The 26,364-nt window shown below is 36.0% G+C and overlaps 1 long non-coding RNA gene across 2 annotated transcripts in view; it reads left to right on the forward strand.

The window, feature by feature from the left end:
- Positions 1–224: 224 nt before the first annotated feature.
- The window catches only part of LOC105439586, a 33,744-nt gene continuing 7,604 nt past the window's right edge, over positions 225–26,364 (forward strand). The window contains exons 1-4 of one of the 2 annotated variants that reach the window (XR_004065030.1): positions 225–355; positions 773–849; positions 8,865–8,941; positions 16,597–16,673. This is a non-coding gene — a long non-coding RNA (uncharacterized LOC105439586). Of the gene's footprint in view, positions 356–772; positions 850–8,864; positions 8,942–16,053; positions 16,185–16,596; positions 16,674–26,364 lie in introns of those variants that run through there. The other variant, XR_004065031.1, reaches the window with a different exon arrangement.

Consider the following 26,364-nt stretch of genomic DNA (forward strand, 5'->3'; position numbering starts at 1 on the left):
GAGATTAATGCTGCATTACCGTTTTGAAACGAGCATAGTGATCAAAAAATGTGACAAGCTCATAGAAATCATTATATGTTTTGATAAAGGTTAATCAATATATTTACATACCAATTTAAAAACAAACATTATTCAGGCTTGATTAATTCTATTTCCTTGTTGTAGTTTTGTTACTTTTATATTTGTGTTTTTGTTTTAGCCTAGCTGGCATCCTGGCTTTTACTTTTCTCAAACCAGGAACTAACATGTTCGTTATTTCACAGTGAGACTTGTATCAACAACGACGTTTTCAGTTTGTTTCGAACCCTTTTAGGATGACAACTGGCTTCAATTAGCAGGCTTTCAAAGACAATTGGTAAGATGTTCTTTCAAAGTTATCATAGCATAGTTTTCACTTGCACTGTAGGCCTACTTACAATATTTTGCTGTAAATTGACAAGTGCTTTGTTCACACACCATCTATGCACTTCATGGCACTCCTTGCAGTTACTCGCTTCACCTACCCATCCCAGTAAACCTTCCTTAGTGAGCTTTCAAAGGGATAACTCAACCAAGTACCACGTATCAAGCTCATGAATAAATGTTGCGAACGGATCGATGTTTTATCAGAGTGACAATTTTCTAGTGTAATAATCATGAAGGAAGATCTACCCAGATATTATGACTATAGCTTGGTCTGAGTCTTACTATTGTGAAGCAATTTCTACCGTGTTATCATGACTATAGATGTGTATCAATTTTACTAACGTGTCTGCCTTTTAATTTATTCCAGATCCGCAATATCAACAGCAAAGAGGGATCTTCCACGTGGACAAAGTGCATTTGAGTCAAACGGAATACGTGGTTTATGTTAGTAAATTCTTCTTCTTCTTCTTCTGTTTTGGCTCAATGGCGATTAGTCAATTATGACTATTGTCGCGAAAATACTTGACTTCATGTGAATATATTTCTCGTTAGTATATCAGATAATTCTATTTTTGTTCTCGTTTTTCATTAGTTATCTATTTCGAAATAGTTTTGTGCAATTCACTGCATTGACCACGCTCCCCACCCAGTTACACATAGCGCCGGTCAGGGGCGTACGCAGGATTTTTACAAGGGGGGGTTTTAAAATATTTTGCTCCCGAAAATTTGAAAATCGAGCCGGCCAAAAGTCGCTCAGTGGGGGGGGGGGGGGGGGGGGGGGGGGGGGGGGGGGGGGGGGTAAGCGGACACTTTTTTTTTTTTTGGTCTCGAAATTTCATAATTTGACATTTTTCTTCGTTGGGGGGGGAGGGGTAAGGTCACCTTTTTTAGGTTAGCCGTGGGTATAATTTTTTTATTTTTTTATTTTTTTTATAATTAAAAAAACAAAAAAACAAAAACAAAACCAAGGGGGGGGGGTTTAGGATTTTTTAGGGGGGTTTACACACATAAAAATACCAAAGGGGGGGTTTAACCCCCAAACCCCCCCCCCCCCCCCCCCCCCCCCCCCTGCGTACGCCCCTGGCGCTGGTCATCCCCTTGTCTAAACGATGCCATTTTTTATTTAAAAACAAAATCTTTTAAAACTTTTATTTATCAAGTAATTCGTACATACATCATGATAAAAATAATCATAAAAATCACTGCACAATAATTACAAAAGGTAAGAACAGATTAAAGACGTCAAACAATACAGAAATAGTGGGTAACATTTTCTTTTCTACAGTGTATATCATAGGATTAAAATTAAAATACTTCTTCCACAGGGGACCATTTATTATAGTGCATTATCCAATCTTTTTCTGTTATACAATGTTAAGATATATGTATTTTGTGTTACTGATAAAAGACATTAGCCCACTTAAACATGGTTTTGCGTTTTTGCGTTTTTGGATATAAATATATCTTTTAAACATTAGCAACAAGTGATTCAATAGCATCATATTGGGCCCTTTCCAATCTTTGATGAATCCAAACATTATTCTTTTCTTACTGAGATCTTCAAACTTAACTTTAAATTTCGTGCAAATATTATCAACAAGTTACGGTCTCAGCTAAGAATTTTTTTCGAATACTTAGGGAACAAATTCACACTTCCACTCTTTTTTTCACAGAGTTTACTATTGCCATGTATTGTAAACAGTATTTGTTTGAAACACCTTTTTCATTCCAAATATCAAAATGGAGAATTTTTCAATTGTTATTGGTATATATTACAAAGCCCTGCCTCATGTAAAGCTCTGCAGTATAATGACCTTTTATCAACCAGAATGAACTTGTTTTTCCAAACACTCTGCTTCGGTATTCTGACCTGACTTCTATCGTTATTAACCAATTCACAATGAATATCTGTTTTTAACCATGCTTTCAATAAGGCAACATAAAATGGAGGAATATCCTCGATTTTTGGTAGTTTCTTATTTGCAAATTTCTGTGACAAGTTCAGTGGGCAATGAAATGTTGGACAAGAGATAAATTACTTTGGACATTATAAAGGTTTTTAAGATTTGTGTTTTGCCAATCAATGTTAGTCCTCTGTTTTTCCATTTAGCAAGTATATTTCTCATTTCTTTAATTCGAGTTTCAAAGTTTATTTTCCTAGCTTCTTCAAAGTCATATGAGAAATATATGTCCAGAACTGTTATTTCCTTCTCTGGTCATGTATAAGCACTGTCTTTTTCACCTTGATGCCTATTCTTACCGATCCACATCCCTTCAGTTTTAGATTTGTTTATACAAAGACCAGACATTTTTGAAAATTCCTCAAACTCTGAAAATACAATTTTTAGGGACTCATTACTTTTGCAAAAACATGTTATGTCATCAGCATAAGCTGTGTATTTTATTTCCTTTCCCCTCACTTCAAAACCCACAATATTGCCATTATTTCTTACTCTATTCAAAATATACTTCCAATACCAAAATGAATAACAGAGGTGCAAGAGGATCTACCTGCCTTACTCCTCTGCTAACTTTGAAGTAACATGTAGTGAACCCATTTAACAGAACACAGCTACTGATATCTTTATATATAATTTTAACCCACTGTATTAGTGAGGGCCCAAAGTTATAGGCTTCCATACAATGGAAAATAAATGAATGGCTTAATGAATCGAATGCCTTGGGGAGATCCAATGCCATTATTATACCTTGTAAATCCTCTTTTTCTGCATAAAACATGAAATCTGATATTAATCGAATCCCTTCTCCAATATATCTCCCTTTAACAAAAGTAGTCTGTTGACTGTTGATCAAATTTTCTATCACTTTAGATATCCTTGTGGCCAAACATTTAGAAAGGATTTTTGCGTCAACATTTACCAGAGTGATTGGTCGCCAGTTACCAAGTTTAAGTTTGTCCTTTTTGGTCTAAGGAATTAATGTTATTACTCCCTGCCTTGGTGAAACTGACATACACTCTTCATTGTATGAAGCATTAAAAGAATCAATCATATATTTTGAAACCAAAGGCCAAAATACCTCATAAAACTCTACTGTGATGCCATCATTTCCTGGAGTTTTATTTTTTGTCATTTTGATCAGGTCCTCGTTTGCCTCATTGCATGATATGCAACCTTCACACGAGGCCTTTTCTGATTCTGTTAACTGCTCAAATCTACTTTGACAAATATATTCCATATAATCCTCTTGATATTTCATATCTCTATTCTCAAAAAATGTTTGAAAGGATTCTTTAATAAACATTTAGATGTTTGCTTGTTTTTGAATAAGCCCATCCTTTGTATCCAACACGTCAATACATGTATTTTCAGCCAGGCTTTTCTCTAATGATAACAAATACTCGTTACTTTTCTCACCCTTTTCTTACCAAGTGCACCTTGACTTTAGAATTGCCCCATCCGCAAAATAGTCATAAATTTTATATAATTCCTCTTCAATTTGTTTCTTTCTAATTAAAGTTTCTTCTTTCAAACTGTCCACTTTCATTTCATTTTTTTTCCAGCTCTTCCTCTAGCTCTTGTCCCAACTTTTCCTTTTCACACTTTTTCTTTTTTGAAAATGGGATAGTAAACTCTCGTATTTTATATTTTAGCCAGTCCCACAGCATTTTGTTGTCATGTTTATGTTCATATCCATCAACCCATAAAGGGACATTGTCACTAGAGACTCAACAAACTCCTCATTGTTTAATAAACTGTTCTTGAATTTCCAGTATGAAGGCCCCATTCTCTGTTTCTTAACATGTAAGTGCAATGTAACATAATTATGGTCTGACAACACACATGGAAATATATCATTTTCCACTAGGTCAGTTTGCAAAGTTTCTGTGATTAGCCGAATGTCTAGTCTTGATTGGACATATGGTGTATACCTTCCCCAAGGGAAACTGTTAGTTGTTTGGTTTCTTACTCTCCAAATATCGATAATATGAAAATAATCTTTCAAACTGTCTACCAGGGTACAAGAATGCTTCCAAATTGTTTTCATAGCACCCTCTTTTCTATCCATGGCCAAATCCTGAATAAAGTTAAAATCACCACCTATTATACATGTATGACCTTCATTATTAGATTATTGCAGTATTGAATTAAAACCATTAAAACACTCTACATGCTCTTTTTCATTGTTGGGTGCATAAATATTGGCTATAACAAAAGATTTCTTGTATATTTCAACTTTGATACATAACAAACGTCCTACTTTATCTTTGACTGAGTCAATAAGGTTAAAGGGACTTGGTAACATTTTTCAGATGAGAGATAGTGGTGCTAAGGTAGTGCCTATAATGCTAGATGTACATTTAAAGATAATCTGAAAATTTGAGTGAAAACGGACCATTATTTATGGTACAAATAGGGAAAAACTGATCTGATCGATTCCTTAATTCTCCATAGATATCTTCGTAGTTTGAGAATTTTTTCAGGATTTTTTGCATGTCAGAGGGTTAGTACAGTAGAAGGAATATAGTAAGTAACATTATATACAAAAATTATGCATTTTTTTTCATCAACCTTGAACAATGTTACCAAGTCACTTTAATGTCCGAAGTTCTTCTCAATATTATACACACTCCTCTGCTCATGGATGTTCCGTGGCTGAATATTATGTTTGATCTGATTTGATTTCTCCACAAGATTTCGTCCCTTTTGTTGGAATGTGTTTCCTATAATAAAATTAAATCCTTTTTTTAACTTAACAGGAAATTGAAGTATCGCTTCCTAGTCTTGAAGTCCCCTAATCCATTTACATTATGCGTCATTAATTTCAAATCCATTGTCCATCATGTAAGCAACGATGTCATCTTACCACTCAGCGAGTTACTTTACGCTGACTTTTCGGCGGGCCTTGGTAACTCAGCCTTAGGCTAGGGGGCGTTTGTGTACCTAAGTGTTGCGAGGGGTTCATATTCAAAATCAAAATATGAGAATATAATAAGACAAAATGTAAGCAAAACATTCGTGGGCTTGGTTAGTGTTACTTTACAGTGCGGATTATTTGTTGTATATCTATATAGACATTAACACATACACATATATATATACATATGCATATATATTATATACATGTGTTTCTACAAACAATGCATATGCCTCTGTATCAATTATTCGTCCACTATTACGCGGGTTTCCCACATAAGTAAATGATATTCAACATGATTTCCTTGATTACTTTTGGCAGATTTTCATACACAACGTAAGGTATATTATTTTTACCCGGGGCAGTCTATTTTCGTGATTTACTTCTTTTTCTAATTCTGTTATTTAAAAAAAAGGTCAATTTATAACATGTTAAACATTCATAATGTGCTGTGCAACACCCATTCCCATCATACATTGGCCATAAGTTTTCTGTGATAGTTTGGCACACTTCATAAACTTCATTTTAAAACTACTTTGTAAGAGCCACCCCTAAATATCTGCATACACCACAACATTCAGTGAAAATTGTGTTTTTATATCAGAGCAAAATTTTACGATCAAAATTGGTTACCTTGGACAATTTTGCCAACTTTCTTGGAGAAAAAGCATGCACATTGAGTCTTCGAAATGAATTGGATATATGCAGTAGTGTTGTTAAAGGTATTATGTCCCATTTGCAGGCCAAAAAATGAAAAGGTTAATTTCCAACGGCATTTGAAAGATAACACTAATTTAGAACTTCCCTAAAAAAGGGGGGGAATAACGACTATTGGGTGTCAAATCGACTTAGGAGCTATAGAGCCAATAAGTAATATTCGATTTTCAGACCATTGTACTGAATGGTCGTACGTTTTATGCTGCGCAAAGATTCAATCAGATTAATTTTGGCTATTACAAGAAGTGGGTTACTGATGTAGACAAATGCTCATGCTTCCTTTACAGCTCATGTTATGTATGTTATTACCAAAGAAGAAAAAAGACAATCAGTCACTCAATAGTGTCTGACAGTGAAGTCTAGCAAGTAAACAGGTTTCCTTGCATAATTTGAATATTAGGGCACTGCTAACGTTTAAATTTTACAGATAGGACAAACATTACATATTCAAAATTCCTGCAAGGTTCTACAGAATTTGAGGTTGGCTGCGAAATGGACATAGCATCTGTAAAGGCCCAAAATGGCGCTATAGCAATATTGTAGCCAACACGGACAGACAGTGATGGGTACAATATAATAATAATAATAGCCTAATAGTCCACTCCAAATTTCATTAAACCGAAACGGAAATTCTTTTTGCCCAATTGATCGTGAGCCCGGCAGCCACTGAGCAGCGCCAGATCGACGTTGCTCTATCCCATATTGTTGAACGCCAAACAAGGTAGCAACAACTCCCATCTTTTAACGTCTTTTGGTATGACAAGGCCGGGGTTCGAACCCACGACTTCCCCTATGACTAAATCCGAAAAAGCTCAGAACTTATGATAAATATCAACATAAAAAACTCAATTTTGACTCGATACTAAAAAAACTACGGATTTGTGTTTAGCTTATTATTATCATTAGAAAGTTTAGTATATAGTATTTGGCGTATTGGGCACGTTAAAGGTAATACAAAGTTTTAGGATATTTTTAAAACTGGATGGGTAGTAATTCTTTAAAATGTTGATATATGTATTATCAGCACTAAAAAATTAGCCTCTAAAACACTTCTGCTTTCGAGAAATTTGAATAATAAAATTTACCGGTGCTCCCGGTAAATTAAAAAAAATAAAAATAGCGCCTTATGCCATTCCATGGTAGCTGCGACCATAAAAATCTTAGAATATGTAGTTGTGATATATAATTCCCACACGGGAATAGCAAATCAGTCGATTGTAGTCAAGAAACATTGTTTTTAAAGCTGAAATAATTATTGACCTTGAGAGGGAGCTATACAACATCAAGATTTATAATTTATAATTTCATCACTTTGGACTCGATTTCAACCGCGACAACGATGACTGCATATTGTAGGATCGCATATGCTTACAATATGTTCATTTAAACCGAATTCATGACCCCAAACCAAAACTTATTGTATAACCTTTAACAATCGAGGCAGGCAGGCTTTAGTCATCTGCCTTGGTTGGATTCAAACCCGCGATTTTTGGTTCGACAGATGGTACGGGGCACAACGCAATAAACATCTTTTAATTACTTTTAAAATATGCAAAATTCCGAATCCTGATGGTCGTTTGGACAAATATGGCTCACTAACAAGAAATTTGTGAACAATCTTTGCAATTTACGGCTCACAAAACGCCGGAGTCATCAGGAACAAAATGGCAGCCACTCAGAAGAACACACCAATGATCACTACACTCATGCGTGTAACAGAACACTGGTGCACGTGATACCATTGACCTACTACGATTATATGCGATAAAATATACACCCGCTGTAGTGCTATTGAGATTAATGCTGCATTACCGTTTTGAAACGAGCATAGTGATAACAAAATGTGACAAGCTCATAGAAATCACTATATGAAGAGTTTCATTCCAAAAGAAGCTAAATCCACTTTGGGTACCTCTCAGTAAATCATCTTTTTTATTTCTCTAATTACCCTTTAGCCATGGACTTTAATGTTGTTATATATTTTAAAGATGTCACCCTGGACCAATAATATATGATGAGAAAAAATCTACCAGTTTTTCCTGATTTTTACTCAATTTTTTGAATTATTTTTTTCGTGGATTTAGCTCCTTTTGGAATGAAACATGATATTGTAACTGGAAAATTTCATATTTTCTCAATAAAGTCACTGAAATTTATTCAAATTTAGTAGCAAACCTTTCCTTTTAAATAATAATAGTGAAATCACAACTAAAAGATGCTTTTGAAAAGAAAGTAAACAACATATCACATTTTCATTCCAAAAGGAGCTAAATCCGTTTCATTCCAAAGGAGCTAAATCCATATTTCATTCCAAAAGGAGCTAAGTCCGCAAAATCTAAAAATTAAGTAAAAATAAGAAATAAGTGGTAGATTTTTTTTCTTATCATATATTATTTGTCCAGGGCGACACCTTTAACATAATTGTATAACAACATGAAGGTACATTGCTTAAGGGAAAGTGGAGAAATAAAAAAGGTGGTTTACTCAGAAGTACCCAAAGTGGATTTAGCTCCTTTTGGAATGAAACCGATTTGGATTTAGCTCCTTTTGGAATGAAACATGATCTTGTACCTAAATTTGTTCATACTTCCTGGTGAAATCTTCGAGTGTGATATAGTGCATTTTGTCCCCATAACTCAACCAAGTACCACGTATCAAGCTCATGAATAAATGTTGCCAACGGATCGATGTTTTATCAGGGTGACAATTTTCTAGTGTAATAATCATGAAGGAAGATCTACCCAGATATTATGACTATAGCTTGGTCTGAGTCTTACTTTTGTGAAGCATTTTCTACCGTGTTATCGTGACTATAGATGTGTATCAATTTTACTAACGTGTCTGCCTTTTAATTTTTATTCCAGATCCGCAATATCAACAGCAAAGAGGGATCTTCCACGTGGACAAAGTGCATTTGAGTCAAACGGAATACGTGGTTTATGTAAGTAAATTCTTGTTCTTCTTCTTCTGTTTTGGCTCAATGGCGATTAGTCAATTATGACTATTGTCGCCAAAATACTTGACGTCATGTGAAAATGATTCTCGGTAGTATATCTGATAATTCTATTTTTCTCGTTTTTTATTAGTTATCTATTTCGAAATAGTTTTGTGCAACTCACTACATTGACCACGCTCCCCACTCAGTTACAAATAGCGCTAGTCCTCCCCTTATACACGATACCATCTTACCACTCAGCGAGTTACTTTACGCTGACTTTTTGGCGGGCCTTGGTAAATCAGACATAGGCTAGGGGGCGTTTATATTCATTCCGTATTATATTGTTCCGAGGGGTTCATATTCAAAATCAAAATATGACAATATAATAAGAGAAAATGATAGCAAAACATTCGTGGGCTTGGTTAGTGTTATAATTGAAGAAATTGTTGCCATCAATTGTGAGTTATGTACATGTTTTGCCTTAGGGCTGCGATTGATTGCAACTGGACAAGTATCAAGATTAATTGCAGCTCTATGGCAAATTGTTATAAAAACTCATGATTAATCACAACAAATTCTTTCTTAAACAGGCCATGGAGTCTACGACACATCGTCGCCGGGATGACTAGACTTCGTAATTCAATATTTGTGAAAATGAGTTTTCTTCATAATTGTGCAGCTAGGACGCATTGCAATGACAAGGGCACAAATGAGAAATGAAGGTTGGTTGTGACTTGCATGATAAGGCAGCCATGTTGTTCAGCTCTCCTGAACATTTGTTGGTCATGTTGCCACCCCGGCCCCCCCCCCCCCCCACTCAGAGGTCGGAATGACCGCATGCGTGTTGCCAAAATGTCCGGTTAAAGGGTACTTTTCGTACGACTGACAAAGTCCGGCCCGAGAATTGTAAGAAAAGGGGTATTTGACTTTTCACCCGGAGATTTCTTTAAAAAGGGGGTGTTTTTCTTTTTTTCTCTCATCTCTTTGGACTCCTGAGAAATTATTCCGAATTAAGGGAGGTACATTGAGCATTTTTCCTGATTTATGGGGGTTTCCAAGGCTGGAAAAGCCCGCGAAAACCCCGCGAAAGGGGGGTTCGGAAATGTTGGCAGTCCTCAGATAGGGGGTGCCTTCAAAAAGAGGGTACGAGCATATGCGTACCCTAAATAACACTGAGTGGGGGGCCGGGGTTGCCACCCCAGCGACGCCGATATGTAAATCTAACTTAATAAAAATAAAATCATGTGCGACTCGTAATCGTATCTTAGTAAAATTATGTATTCTGTAGAAAACTTGCAATTATTTCTTTATGAAATAAGGACCTGGTCTTGTCCTGTTCACAACAATTTGGATTAAATTATTACATACCTGATCCTTCATTAAAGAAATGAGAGGTGAAACGATAACTTCAATGGACAGTGCAGTGTGAGTAGTACCTCCCGCCGAACTCTGGGCAGCTTCGGGAGAAGGCGCCGATAGGGATGGTGGGCTGGCAGCGACTGTCGTTTGCACAATTCCTTGCACAGTGGAATGGCTTGAAAAAAATCGCAGATTTGCCATAACCGATTGGAAGATTAACAAATACATTTTCCCCTTTCACTGCTAATTGTATATATCCGATAATTCAATTTTTCTCGTTTTTTATTAGTTATCTACTTTGAAATAGTTTTGTGCAACTCACTTCATTGACCACGCTCCCCACTCAGTTACACATAGCGCTAGTCCTCCCCTTGTAAACGATGCCATCTTACCACTCAGCGAGTTACTTTACGCTGACTTTGCGGCAGCCTTGGTAACTCAGGCATAGGCTAGGGGGCGTTTGTGTACCTAAATGTTCTGAGGGGTTCATATTAAAAATCAAAATATGACAATATAATAAGACAAAATGAGATCAAAACATTCGTGGGCTTGGTTATTATCAATTTACAGTGCGGATTATTTGTTATATATCTATATAGACATTAACACATAGCCTACACATATATATAAATATGCAGATATATATATATATATATATATATACATGTATATCTACACACAATGCATATACCTCTGTATCAATTATTCGTCCACTATTATGCGGACTAATCCAAAAGCTTCAGTTGAATTGATAAATTTCCAGGTTTCCCATAGTAGTCAATGATATTCAACAATATTTCCTTGATTACTTTTTTGCAGATTTTCATACACAACGTATAAGGTATAGTATTTTGACCCGGGGCAGTCTATTTCCGTGATTTACTTTTTTTCTTCCAATTCTGTTATTAAAAAAAAGGGTTAATTTATAACATGTTAAACATTCATAATGTGATGTGCAACACCCATTCCCAGCATACAATGGCCATAAGTTTTCTGTGATAGTTTGGCACACTTCATAAACTTCATTTTAAAACTACTTTGTAAGAGCCACCCCTAAATATCTGCATACACCACAGCATTCAGTAAAAATTGTGTTTTTATATCAGAGCAAAATTTTACGATCAAAATTGGTTACCTTGGACAATTTTGCCAACTTTCTTGGAGAAAGAGCATGCACATTGTAGTCTTCGAAATGAATTGAATATATGCAGTAGTGTTGTTAAAGGTACTATGTCCCATTTGCAGTCCAAAAAAATGAAAAGGTTCAATTCCAACGGCATTTGAAAGATAATACTAATTTAGAACTTCCCTAAAAAAAAGGGGGGGGGGGCTTGAAATTGTCTTTAAGTGGGAAAATAACGACTATTAGTTGTCAAATCGACTTAGGAGCTATAGAGCCAATAAGTAATAGTCGATTTTCAGACCATTGTACCGAATGGTCGTACGTTTTATGCTGCGCAAAGATTCAATCAGATTAATTTTGGCTATTATAAGAAGTGGGTTACTGATGTAGACCAATGATCATGTATCCTTTACAGCTCATGTTATGTATGTTATTACCAAAGAAGAAAAAAGCCAATCAGTCACTCAATAGTGTCTGACAGTGAAGTCTAGCAAGTAAACAGGTTTCCTTGCATAATTTGAATATTAGGACACTGCTAACGTTTAAATTTCACAGATAGGACATACATTACATATTCGAAATTCCTGCAAAGTTCTACAGAATTTGAGGTTGGCTGCAAAAGGGACATAGCATCTTGAAAGGCCAAAAATGGCGCTATAGCAATATTGGAGCCAACACGGACAGACAGTGATGGGTTCAAGCTTGGTGGTCTCCAATTCCCTGCGTTCTCCAATTCCCTGCACCTACCCTATGACTACATCCGAAAAAGCTCAGAACTTATGATAAATATCAACATAAAAAACTCAATTTTGATTCGATACTAAAAAAACTACAGATTTGTGTTTAGTTTATTATTATCATTAAGACAGTATAGTACATATTTTGTTGCGTGTTGGGCACGTTAAAGGTAATACAAAGTTTTGGGATATTATGAAAACTGGATGGGTAGTAATTCTTTAAAATGTTGATATATGTATTATCAGCACTAAAAAATTAGCCTCTAAAACACTTCTGCTTTCGAGAAATTTGAATAATAAAATTTACCGGTGCTCCCGGTAAATACAAAATAAATAAAATAGCGCCTATAATGCCATTCCATGGTAGCTGCGACCATACAAATCTCAGAATATGTAGTTGTGATATATAATTCCCACACGGGAATAGCAAATCGGTCGATTGTAATCAAGAAACATTGTTTTTTAAAGCTTAATTAATTCTTGACCTTGAGAGGGAGCTATACAACATAAAGATTTATTATTTACAATTTCATCACTTTGGACTCGATTTTAACCGCGACAACGATGACTGAATATTGTAGGATCTCATATGCTTACAATAAGTTCATTTAAACCAAATTCATGACCCCAAACCAAAACTTATTGTATTACCTTTAACACTCGCGGCAGGCAGGCTTTAGTTATCTGCCTTGGTTGGATTCAAACCCACGATTTTTGGTTCAACAGGTGGTACGGGGCACAACGCAATAAACATCTTTTAATTACTTTTAAAATATGCAAAATTCCGAATCCTGATGGTCGTTTGGACAAATATGGCTCACTAACAAGAAATTTGTGAACAATCTTTGCAGTTTACGGCTCACAAAACGCCGTAGTCATCAGGAACAAAATGGCAGCCACTCAGAAGAACACCAATGATCACTACACTCATGCGTGTAACAGAACGCTGGTGCACGTGATACCATTGACCTACTATATGGTGGCCCTGAAGGGACATCGCGAATAGACTAAATCGTGAAAAATATGCGATAAAATTCACGATATCGTCAATTTTATCGCATATTTTTCACGAAGAAATTCACGAAATTGACAATATCGTGAACTTTATCGTGAACTTTTCACGATGAAATTGACGATATCGTGAATTTTATCGTGAAAAGTTCACGATATAAAGTTCACGATATCGTCAATTTTATCGTGTACTCTATCGTGTACTCTATCGTGTACTCTCCTGACGGGCGCTTCGTAAACAAAACCAGCCCTAGCTGGGGGAGACAGAGAGAAGGAAAAAAGGGAAAGGGAAAGAGAAGATAAAAGGAAAGAAAGAATAATAAGAAGAAAAGAGGGAAACGGGGGGCGAAGGGCTCTTGCCTCCTCCTCACTCCCCCCCCCCCCCCCCCTCCCCGCCAAAAAATAAATCAGAGAGAGAGAGAGAAAGGAAAGGGAAAGGGAAAGAGAAGATAAAAGGAAAGAAAGAAGAGGAAGAAGAAGAAAAGAGGAAAACGGGGGAAGGACGAAGGACTCTTGCCCCCCCCCTCCCCCCCCCCCCCCCGCCCCCGCCAAAAAATAAATTAGAGAGAGAGAGAGAAGGGAAAGGGAAAGGGAAAGAGAAGATAAAAGGAAAGAAAGAAGAGGAAGAAGAAGAAAAGAGGGAAACGGGGGCAAAGGGCTTTTGCCTCGTCCCGCCAAAAAATAAATAAGAGAGAGAGAGAGAGAAGGAAAGGGAAAGAGAAGAAAGAAAGAGAAAAACGAAAAAGAGGGAGAATAGGAAAGAAAGGAAAAGAAAGAAAAAAAAGGAGGCAAGAGCCCTTCGCCCCTGTTTCCCTCTTTTCTTATTCTTTTTCCTCTTCTTTCTTTCCTTTTATATTTTCTTTCCCTCTCCCTTCTCTTTCCCTTTATGGCGGGAGGGGGGAGGGGGAGGTGAGAGCCTTTCGCCCTTCCCCCGTTTCCCTCTTTCCGTCTTCTTCTTCTTTCTTTCCTTTTATATTTTCTTTCCCTTTCCCTTTCCCTTCTCTCTATCTATCTCTCTCTCTCCTATTTATTTGTCGGCGCGGGAGGGGGGGAGGAGGCAAGAGCCCCTCTTTTCTTCTTATTCTTCTTCCTTTCCTTTTTTATTCTCTTTCCCTTTCCCTTCTCTCTCTCTCTCTCTCTCTTATTTATTTTTTGGGCGGGGGGATGCAAGAGCCCTTCGCCCCCGTTTCCCTCTTTTCTTCTTCTTCTTCCTCTTCTTTCTTTCCTTTTATCTTCTCTTTCCCTTTCCCTTTCCCTTCTCTCTCTATCTCTTATTTATTTTTTTGGCGGGGGTGGGGAGGGAGGAGGCAAAAGCCCTTCGCCCTTCCCCCGTTTCCCTCTTTCCTTCTTATTCCTCTTCTTTCTTTCCTTTTATATTTTCTTTCCCTTTCCCTTCTCTCTCTTATTTATTTTTGGCGGGGGGGGGGGGAGGAGGCAAGAGCCCTTCGCCCTTCCCCTGTTTCCCTCTTATTCCTCTTCTTTCTTTCCCTTTCCCTTCTCTCTCTCTCTCTCTCTCTTATTTATTTTTTTGGCGGGGGGGGGGGGGAGGTAAGAGCCTTTCGCCCTTCCCCCGTTTCCCTCTTTCCTTCTTCCTCTTCTTTCTTTCCTTTTATATTTTCTTTCCCTTTCCCTTTCCCTTCTCTCTCTCCTTATTTATTTTTTGGCGGGGGGGGGGAGTGAGGAGGAGGCAAGAGCCCTTCGCCCCCCCCCCCGTTTCCCTCTTTTCTTCTTATTATTCTTTCTTTCCTTTTATCTTCTCTTTCCCTTTCCCTTTTTTCCTTCTCTCTGTCTCCCCCAGCTGGGGCTGGTTTTGTTTACGAAGCGCCCGTCAGGAGAGTACACGATAGAGTACACGATAGAGTACACGATAAAATTGACGATATCGTGAACTTTATATCGTGAACTTTTCACGATAAAATTCACGATATCGTCAATTTCATCGTGAAAAGTTCACGATAAAGTTCACGATATCGTCAATTTCGTGAATTTCTTTGTGAAAAATATGCGATAAAATTGACGATATCGTGAATTTTATCGCATATTTTTCACGATTTAGTCTATTCGCGATGTCCCTTCAGGGCCACCATACTACTACGATTATATGCGATAAAATATACACCCGCTGTAGTGCTATTGAGATTAATGCTGCATTACCGTTTTGATACGAGCATAGTGATAACAAAATGTGACAAGCTCATAGAAATCACTATATGTTTTGATTTATATGAATATGATAAGTTACGTCTATTACATCATCCCAGTTCATGACCAAACAAATTAAACACGCATATTTTGATGAATGAATGTTGTATTAATAGATATGGAGTTAAATAGGAGGTAATTAGAATTGATTAGTCTCGATCTTTAACAAAAGGTTAATCAATATTACATACCAATTTAAAAACAAACATAATTCAGGCTTGATTATTTTCTATTTCCTTGTTGTAGTTTTGTTACTTTTATATTTGTGTTGTTTTTGTTTGCCCAACGCAAATTAACTTGACCGATGTTTTGGTTCTGCAATCCAATTTATCCTATACGTGATTGGTCAAAGCCCGTTTTATTGCCGATTACTATCTTATCATCTACATCGTAATGTATTACATGATTAATGACGTCATAGTTTTTATTGTGGTTTTTCGTTAATTACTCACTAATGTGCTAGTTTAGCAAAAATGAACAAGTAAAAATGTTATAATTTTTGTTTAAATCGATTCAGACAAAATTTGCTCAACTCCTTTTTAAGTAGTGAACTAAACTGAAAAAGCAGATCCCAGCTTGAATCCAGCTTGAATCCAGTTGAATCCAGTTTGCCTGTGCTTGGTTCATTACCATGTAGCCTGTAGGATTTGTTTTTCTCAAACCAGGAACTAAATGCTCGTTATTTCACAGTGAGACTTCTATCAACAACGACACGATTTGTTTCTCCGGCTTCTTAAAATCAATGTTTTCAGTTTGTTTCGAACCCTTTTAGGATGACAATTGGCTTTAATTAGCAGGCTTTCAAAGAGAATTGGTAGGATTGTCTTTCAAAGTTATCATAGCATGGTTTTTACTTGCACTGTACTTACAATTATTGTGCTGTAAATTGAGAAGAGCTTTGTCCACACACCATCTATGCACTTCATGGCACTCCTTGCAGTTACTCGCTTCACCTACCCATCCCAGTAAACCTTCCTTAGTGAGCTTACAAAGGGATAACTCAACCAAGTACCACGTATCAAGCTCATGAATAAATGTTGCCAACGGATCGATGTTTCATCAGAGTGACAATTTTCTAGTGTAATAATCATGAAGGAAGATCTACCCAGTTATTATGACTATAGCTGGGACTGAGTCTTACTATTGTGAAGCAATTTCTACCGTGTTATCATGACTATAGATGTGTATCAATTTTACTAACGTGTCTGCCTTTTAATTCATTCCAGATCCGCAATATCAACAGCAAAGAGGGACCTTCCACGTGGACAACGTGCATTTGAGTCAAACGGAATACGTGGTTTATGTAAGTCAATTATTCTTCTTCTTCTTCTGTTTTGGCTCAATGGCGATTAGTCAATTATGACTATTGTCGCGAAAATACTTGACGTCATGTTAATATATTTCTCGTTAGTATATCAGATAATTCTATTTTTGTTCTCGTTTTTAATCAGTTATCTATTTCGAAATAGTTTTGTGCAACTCACTGCATTGACCACGCTCCCCACCCATTTACACATAGCGCTAGTCATCCCCTTGTCTAAACGATGCCATTTTTTATTTTAAAAAATATCTTTTAAAACTTGTATTTATCAAGTAATTCGTACATACATCATGATAAAAAATAATCATAAAAATCACGGCACAATAATTACAAAAGGTAAGAACAGATGAAAAACGTCAAACAATACAGAAATAGTGGGTAACATTTTCTTTTCTAAAGTGTATATCATAGGATTAAAATAAAAATACTTCTTCCACATGGGACCATTTCTTATAGTGCATTCCTTCAATCTTTTTCTGTTTTGCAATGTTAAGATCTATGTATTTCGTGTTACTGATAAAAGACATTAGCCCACTTAAACATGGTTTTGCGCTTTTGCGTTTTTGGATATAAATATATCTTTTAAACATTAGCAACAAGTGATTCAATAGCATCATATTGGGCCCTTTCCAATCTTTGATGAATCCAAACATTATTCTTTTCTTACTGAGATCTTCAAACTTAACTTTAAATTTCGTGCCAATATTATCAACAAGTTCCTGTCTAAGCTTAGAAGCAACATCACAGTCATAAAATAAATGAACAGGTGTTTCTAAAGTTGAATTACAAAAGGTACACATCTCTGACTCAACTAATTTCATATTATACAATCTGTTATTAGTATAAAGTATGTTATGTGACAGTTTTAATTGGAAAACTCTCATTTTTACTTCAATTGTGCAATTGAAAGGTAAAATATAGATTTGTGACCAGTCCTTTTCTTGAATATCATAGGCGCTAGAGAATATCTGTTCACAAACTAGTCTTGCTATTACTTCAGAAAGAAAACCCTTGTACACTATTTTCGATTTGAGTTTATATAGTTCAGATATCAGGAAATCTAATTGTGAGTGCTCTCCACTTTCTCTATTCATTTTTTTTCGAATACTAAGGGAACAAATTCACACTTCCACTCTTTTTTTCACAGAGTTTACTATTGCCATGTATTGTAAAAAATATTTGTTTGAAACACCTTTTTCATTCCAAATATCAAAATGGAGAATTTTTCAATTGTAATTGGTATATATTACAAAGCCCTGCCTCATGTAAAGCTCTGCAGTATACTGACCTTTTATCAACCAGAATGAACTTATTATTCCAGACACTCTGCTTCGGTATTCTGACCTGACTTATATCGTTAGTAACGAATTCACAATGAATATCTGTTTTAACCATGCTTTCAATAAGGCAACATAAAATGGAGGAATATCCTCCATTTTTGGTAGTTTCTTATTTGCATAATTACTGACAAAAATAGATTTACCACCATATAACCTTAAGAACTTCTCAAAAGGAATAGTCCAGCTGTGATCCGATTTGTGAAAATATCGTTGAACCAATGTTACCAGCTGAGTATTTATCATACATTGAATATTTGGGAATTTCAGTCCCCTTTCTGAGTAATCAGCATACATAGTTGCTCTTGAGATTTTGTCCGGACCGTTCCACATAAATGAAAACATGTGCTTCTCAATTTCTTTGACAAGGTCAGTGGGCAATGAAATGTAGGACAAGAGATAAATTACTTTGGACATTATAAAGTTTTTAAGATTTGTGTTTTGCCAATCAATGTTAGTCCTCTGTTTTTCCATTTAGCAAGTATATTTCTCATTTCTTTAATTCGAGTTTCAAAGTTTATTTTCCTTGCTTCTTCAAAGTCATATGAGAAATATATGCCCAGAACTGTTATTCCCTTCTCTGGCCATGTATAAGCACTGTCTTTTTCACCTTGATGCCTATTCTTACCGATCCACGTGCCTTCAATTTTAGATTTATTTATAAAAAGACCAGACATTTTTGAAAATTCCTCAAGCTCTGAAAATACAATTTTTAGGGACTCATTACTTTTGCAAAAACATGTTATGTCATTAGCATAAGCTGTGTATTTTATTTCCTTTCTCCCCACTTCAAAACCCACAATATTGCCATTATTTCTTACTCTATTCAAATATACTTCCAATCCCAAAATGAATAACAGAGGTGCAAGAGGATCACCCTGCCTTACTCCTCTGCTAACTTTGAAGTAACATGTAGTGAACCCATTTAACAGAACACAGCTACTGGTATCTTTATATAGAATTTTAACCCACTGTATTTGTGAGGGCCCAAAGTTATAGGCTTCTATACAATGGAAAATAAATGAATGGCTAAATGAATCGAATGACTTGGGGAGATCCAATGCCATTATTATACCTTGTAAATCCTCTTTTTCTGCATAAAACATGAGATCTGATATTAATAGAATCCCTTCTCCAATATATCTCCCTTTAACAAAAGCAGTCTGTTGACTGTTGATCAAAATTTCTATCACTTTAGATATCCTTTTGGCCAAATATTTAGAAAGGATTTTTGCGTCAACATTTACCAGAGTGATTGGTCGCCAGTTACCAAGTTTAAGTTTGTCCTAGTTGGTCTTAGGAATTAATGTTATTACTCCCTGCCTTGGTGAAACTGACATGCACTCGTCATTGTATGAAGCATTAAAAGAATCAATCATATATTTTGAAACCAAAGGCCAAATCAAGTACCTCATAAAACTCTACTGTGATGCCATCATTTCTTGGAGTTTTATTTTTTGTCATTTTGATCAGGTCCTCTTTTGCCTCATTGCATGATATGCAACCTTCACACGAGGCCTTCTTTGACTCTGTTAACTGCTCAAGTCTACTTTGACAAATATATTCCATACAATCCTCTTGATATTCCATATCTCTATTCTCAAAAAATGTTTGAAAGCATTCTTTGATAAGCATTTAGATGTTTGCTTGTTTTCGAATAAGCCCATCCTTTGTATCCAACACGTAAATACATGTATTTTCAGCCAGGCTTTTCTCTAATGATAAAAAATACTTGTTACTTTTCTCACCCTTTTCTTACCAAGTGCACCTTGACTTCAGATGTGCCCCATCCGCAAAATAGTCATAACTGTTATGTAATTCCTCTTCAATTTGCTTCTTTTTAATTAAAGTTTCTTCTTTCAAACTGTCCACTTCCATTTCATTTTTTTTTTTAGCTCTTCCTCTAGCTCTTGTCCCAACTTTTCCTTTTCACATTTTTTCTTTTTTGAAATTGTGATAGTAAACTCTCGTATTTTATATTTTAGCCAGTCCCACAGCATTTTGTTGTCATGTTTATGTTCATATTCATCAACCTATAAAGGGACATTGTCACTAAGAGCCTCAACAAACTCCTCATTGTTAAATAAACTGTTCTTGAATTTCCAGTATGAAGGCCCCATTCTCTGTTCCTTAACATGTAAGTGCAATGTAACATAATTATGGTCTGACAACACACATGGAAATATATCATTTTCCACTACGTCAGTTTGCAAAGTTTCTGTGATTAGCCAGAAGTCTAGTCTTGATTGGACATACTCCTCCAAGTGAATCTGTTAGTTGTTTGGTTTCATAGCACCCTCTTTTCTATCCATGGCCAAATCCTGAATAAAGTTAAAATCACCACCTATTATACATGTATGATCTTCATTATTAAATTCTTGCAGTATTGAATTAAAACCATTAAAAAACTCTACATGCTCTTTTTCATTGTTGGGTGCATAAATATTGGCTATAACAAAAGATTTTTTGTATATTTCAACTTTGATACAAAACAAACGTCCTACTTTATCTTTGACTGAGTCAATAAGTTTAAAGGGACTTGGTAACATTGTTCAGATGAGAGATAGTGGTGCTAAGGTAGTGACTATAATGCTAGATGTACAATTAAAGATAATCTAAACATGTGAGTGAAAACGGACCATTATTCATGGTACAAATAGGGGAAAACTGATCTGATCGATTCCTTAATTCTCCCAACTATATTATTACAATTTAATTACATTTCAGGTGAATGGAAATCATCACAAAGCAATAAAATGGCTCTACATTCCATTCCAGACATTTAAGTGTTGACAGATTTTTTATAGTCTGTTTTATGTCTTTTTTTCATGGAAAAACGGTTGGGAAAATTCAAAAATGGTTGGGAGAATTTACTGTTAATCACCGTTAGAGGGTGTCATACATCGACCTTTTCAAAGAAAATCATAGATATCTTCGTAGTTTGAGAATTTTTGTCAGGATTTTTGAATGTCAGAGGGTTAGTACAGTAGAAGGAATATAGTAAGTAACATTATATACACAAATTATGCAATTTTTTTCATCAACCTTCAACAAGGTTACCAAGTCACTTTAATGTCCGAAGTTCTTCTCAATATTATACACACTCCTCTGCTCATGGATGTTCCGTGGCTGAATATTATGTTTGATCTGATTTGATTTCTCCACAAGATTTCGTCCCTTTCGGTGGAATGTGTTTCCTATAATAAAATTAAATCCTTTTTTAACTTAACAGGAAATTGAAGTATCGCTTCCTAGTCTTAAAGTCCCCTAATCCATTTACATTATGCGTCATTAATTTCAAATCCATTGTCCATCATGTAAGCAACGATGCCATCTTACCACTCAGCGAGTTACTTTACGCTGACTTTTCGGCGGGCCTTGGTAACTCAGGTTTAGGCTAGGGGGCGTTTGTGTACCTAAGTGTTCCGAAGGGTTCATATTCAAAATCAAAATATGAAAATATAATAAGACAAAATGTAAGCAAAACATTCGTGGGCTTGGTTAGTGTTACTTTACAGTGCGGATTATTTGTTATATATCTATATAGACATTAACACATAGCCTACACATATATATAAATATGCATTTATATTATATATATATATATATATATATATATATACATGTATATATACACACAATGCATATGCCTCTGTATCAATTTTTCGTCCACTATTATGCGGGCTTATCCAAAAGCTTCAGTTGAATTGGTAAATTTTCAGGTTTCCCATAGTAGTCAATGATATTCAACATGATTTCCTTGATTACTTTTGTGCAGACTTTCATACACAACGTAAGGTATTTTATTTTTACCTGGGGCAGTCTATTTCCGTGATTTACTTCCTTTTCCAATTCTGTTATTTAAAAAAAGATTAATTTATAACATGTTCAACATTCAGAATATGAAAGTCATTGTGTGGTGCATTTAATTTCTTATTTGTATATCTGTCTTCTATTCCTATTGATTGAAAGTTATTTCCAAAGGCATTTGCTACACATTATCTGGACACTTTATCTTTACTATTTTAAACCAATGTTGACATATTTTTGTTTTTGTTACTGGTACACCATTCAACCGTTTTATACAAGCCCAGAGCTTCGTGCAAAATGCCCGCTGGTTGTTTCGTTCTGTTTGACGAAGCACACGCTGTGCTTCTGCTTTCTTTTCTAAGTACTCATCTACCTTTTCAAAAGTTATTTATTCCGTGACTTTTTACACATTGTATTTCTTTGATTATCTCTATGCACTCTTTGGTCCACCAAGGCACCGGATTTTTAAAACATTTCTCCTTTTCGGTACAGTTTCTTTTATACATAGTTTTAAATATTTCATGAAATTATCATATATTTTCTATATATCATTATTTATAAGTACGAGTTCATTTTTAATCTTCGCTTCACATTTCTTAGCATTTTTTTTCAAATAAATATGTTTAAAGGAGATACATTCTTCTGCACTTCTTAATGAATTATCTCTATATTCCGAACTTTTCCCGTTTAAAGTTGTTTGGACACTTCTGGGAAGTGATCACTTCCTAAAAGGCTTTCCCTGACTCTCCGTGTACTTATACATAATAATAATAATAATAATATTTAGCTTTTATATAGCGCTTAATACAAATGTCTCTAAGCGCTTTACAAATATACTATTACCCCGGTCATCTGATTCAGTGCTTGCCCGCACACACTATGTGCACAATCTCCACTCCCTGGGGAGCATTCCAGCCAGGCGTTACTTGACGCTCAAAAACTGTTTGACCAACAATGACGGCCGCATCCAGTGAGGGAGTGGTTATACATATATATCTAAACATGACAGTTTTCCTGTTCTTGGATCCAATCTGGTTCCTTCGCCATCATTCCAAATAGATAGATTATTATCATTCACTAATTGTTATATCAATTGTCCATTCTTATCTGTTTTATCACTTCCCCTTACGGTACCATGAGCGTTATTAAAATCGGTATAGAGCACCAAAAATAAGTACAACAAACACATGTTATTTGATGATTGCAAATGATCAAGCTTTATGAAAGCTTCAACAAAAAAAATGAATTGAAATCGGTCAATGCGTGGCGATTTTATACCATTTTTTTGAAATCGCAAAATTACCGAAGAAACCTGCCAGAAATGGTCGAATTGGCAAATTAGGTAAAATTCGACAAAGTTGACAACTTAATTCATCACTTTCTCGGACACAAATAATAAATTTAATTATCAGACACTAATATATCATCTTTGTGGTCAGGGGCGGCGATCCCGGGGGGGACGGGGGGGGACACGTCCCCCCTCAATTTGTTTAGGGGGGGATCGTCCCCCCCTGAAAAATTGAAAAAATGAGAAAAAAATAAGTGTATAGTAAATACTGACTAAAGACTGCAACAAACTTTTAGGCTCTGGAGGGCCTAAAAGTGCAGCGTTTAGACAAATAAGGATGCACAAATCTTCTCGCTCGGGAGCTACGCTCCTCGCATAATATTCTTCAAAGTGTACAGTAAATATTCTAGAAAAGTGAAGTCTGAAAAAAGTATATTGCTTTTTTAAATAATTTGTTAATAGAACAAAAATTTTAAAAACCTGCGGGGGGGGGTAGTCACTTCCGTCACCTCACCCCTTTCGTTCACTATGCTCCCTGGCGGTGGCGTAATGATGGGGGGTTGGGGTAGTTCACCCTAATACAATTCAAACTTGATTTATTGCTAACTCGATACCAGTGATTTACAAATGTTGCTAAAATGAGAGGTTTTTCGCTGAGCTTCCGGGGGCTCTGCCCCCTGGACTCCACCAAGGGCCCTAAGGCTGGCCCCTGGTTGCTCATCTGACCGTAATTAAATGCCTAAAACCTTGAGCTTCCGGGGGCTCTGCCCCTTGGACCCCACCAGGGGCTTTAAGGCGGGCCCCTTGGTGCTCATCTGACCGTTATGCCTAAAATCCCTGAGCTTCATGGGGCTACGCCCCTTGACACCCGCCGGGGCCAAGCCCCTGGACCATACGGGAATTTACGCTCCACTTGCTTTGCTCTACCTGATCGAAAATACTTAGTCCCCCCCCCCCCCCCCCCCCACTTTGAAAAACGTTCCGCGGGGCCTGCATGTTCCATTCTAGAGTGGGGGTGATGCGATTATTTTTTCTCCCCCCCCCCCCCCCCCAAAAAAAAAAAAAAAAAACGTTTTTGCTCATTATACGCCACTGCTCACCCGTTCCTCGCTCTTCGTCCCCCCCGGTCATGAAAAGAAATCGCCGCCCCTGTTTGTGGTAAAAAATGCAAAAAAGAAAATTCATATATCTATTACCGTTTTGTAAACAGAAGCTAACAAAAAAAGTAATGTTTGCCATTTTTGCGAATCTGCAGATATGAAAAAGTTCATTTTGTTGGCATTTTTTAAATCATATATTTATAGATCATATTTACACCAAATATTATCATTAAATTCGAAATATTTTTGCAATGCCAATAAAAATTAAAATATGGCGATGGAAATTACTTGGTTCACCGTCACAGCTATTTCCTCATGTGTTTCACAAATTATTCAGAAAAAACCGATCAAATGATAAGAATTTGCAGACTTTCAGCTACATCACAGTATATTTTTCTTTTTAAAAAATGTCAGATTTGAGGATTTATGACGATTTTCCGAGAAGCCATTCTTCAGGCCATAACATTCCACAGGGACTAAATTTCAGAGTGAAAAAAACATTTGGCGACCCCAGTACAGTTGTGGCTACATTGAGTGTAAACAACAAATTGATTAAATGAGTGAAACACATGAGGATTTTGCATTTTGTGTAGGGGAGTTTTATACATTGAGGTGCATTTTCACCACGCAGAATAGCAGCGCGAGTCAATGGGCGCTCAGCGGGCCATGTCACACAATGGCTGAAAAGACAATATTCTAATTAAATCATTTAACATATTTCCCACTTGCCTAAAACAATGAAACTACACAGAATTGTAATTCAAGGTATGCTTGAAATATATGTGAAATAAAAATTCAAAAATATTGTTAAGTTTTTTTTTAAATAAATTTACAAAAATTGCTATTTCTACCAACTGACTGCTGTTGTGTGTGTGTGTGTGTGTGTGTGTGTGTGTATTCGCGGGGCAGACTGTGTGCACAGGCAGTGTGATCACCCTAATAATAACTTTAACATTTTTATTAACATTTTTTTAATAGCACTTTCATAGTATATTCATTTAATTTTTTAACAAGGATTGTAAAAGTTAAAATGTGCATGTTTATTTACTTCCTGTATTTTGAAATTTACATCATTCATTAGACCTTCATACTTTATTATATTATGAACGTATATCGCACATCCTCCTCTCGCCTGATTTTCCCTATTTCAAGTTTCAAGTTTTATTTATCTTTCTTTCATAACACACATTATAAATATGACATGAATATAAAGGAGTGAACAGAATATGGCGTTACAATAGAAAGATGAGGTGACCTTGGTTGAAAGCAAGGCTTGTGGATTTAAGGTCCCTCATGAGTAGTTTAAGAGTATGTCCTAAAAGAACAAACTCGTCAAATAAAAAATAATGCGTACATTTAAATGCTCACAAAACTAAACTAAACAACTGAGAAAATATTTAACATAAATAAGTACAATAAAATCTACTTACTACTAAATAATGGCTATAAACAACAGGAACAGGAATATACTACGAGCAACAGGACTAAAACACAGACAAAAACTAAACAAGACAGACATATGAATAGATGTGAGAAACGGGAGTAGAATTATGCTGACCTATATAGCAAAAAGTTTTCTTAAATATTGATCACAACTATAAATCTAGACGATATCGACTCAAATACAGTAACTTCAGTTTGCGCTTAAATACATAAATACTGACCGATTGCGCTATTCTTGGTTCAAGGGAATTCCAAAACCTAGGTCCAGTGGACCCCAAAGTAGTAAGGGCATCTGTATGCGCAAGATAGTGAGTCTTGGGAGACATGAGTATTCAGGAAACTTGAAGAATTCTATTTCCCTGAAACCATGTTTCTTGTATACATATCAATTCATAATAATCCTTGTGTGTATTCAAGTAATTCATCAGTTCTTTTCCATGCCCTAGTAGTCCCTGTGCATTCCATTGTAGTATGGAAAACAATAATACCAATGTTTTCACTGTGGGATTATGGTGTGTGATATACACAATCATAATAACGGTCTATACATCTTTAAATCAACCATCAATTCATTATCACATCAAACAATAGCATAGATTATTCTATGACTATAGCAGCAAATTTAACTTGAATAAATTCATTATGAGGATGCTAGGCACATTTACATAAACATGACATGAAAAACGAAGAAAGAG

This window comes from Strongylocentrotus purpuratus, unplaced genomic scaffold, assembly GCF_000002235.5.
Source record: "Strongylocentrotus purpuratus isolate Spur 01 unplaced genomic scaffold, Spur_5.0 spur5_scaffold_19, whole genome shotgun sequence".
Lineage (NCBI taxonomy): Eukaryota > Metazoa > Echinodermata > Echinoidea > Camarodonta > Strongylocentrotidae > Strongylocentrotus > Strongylocentrotus purpuratus.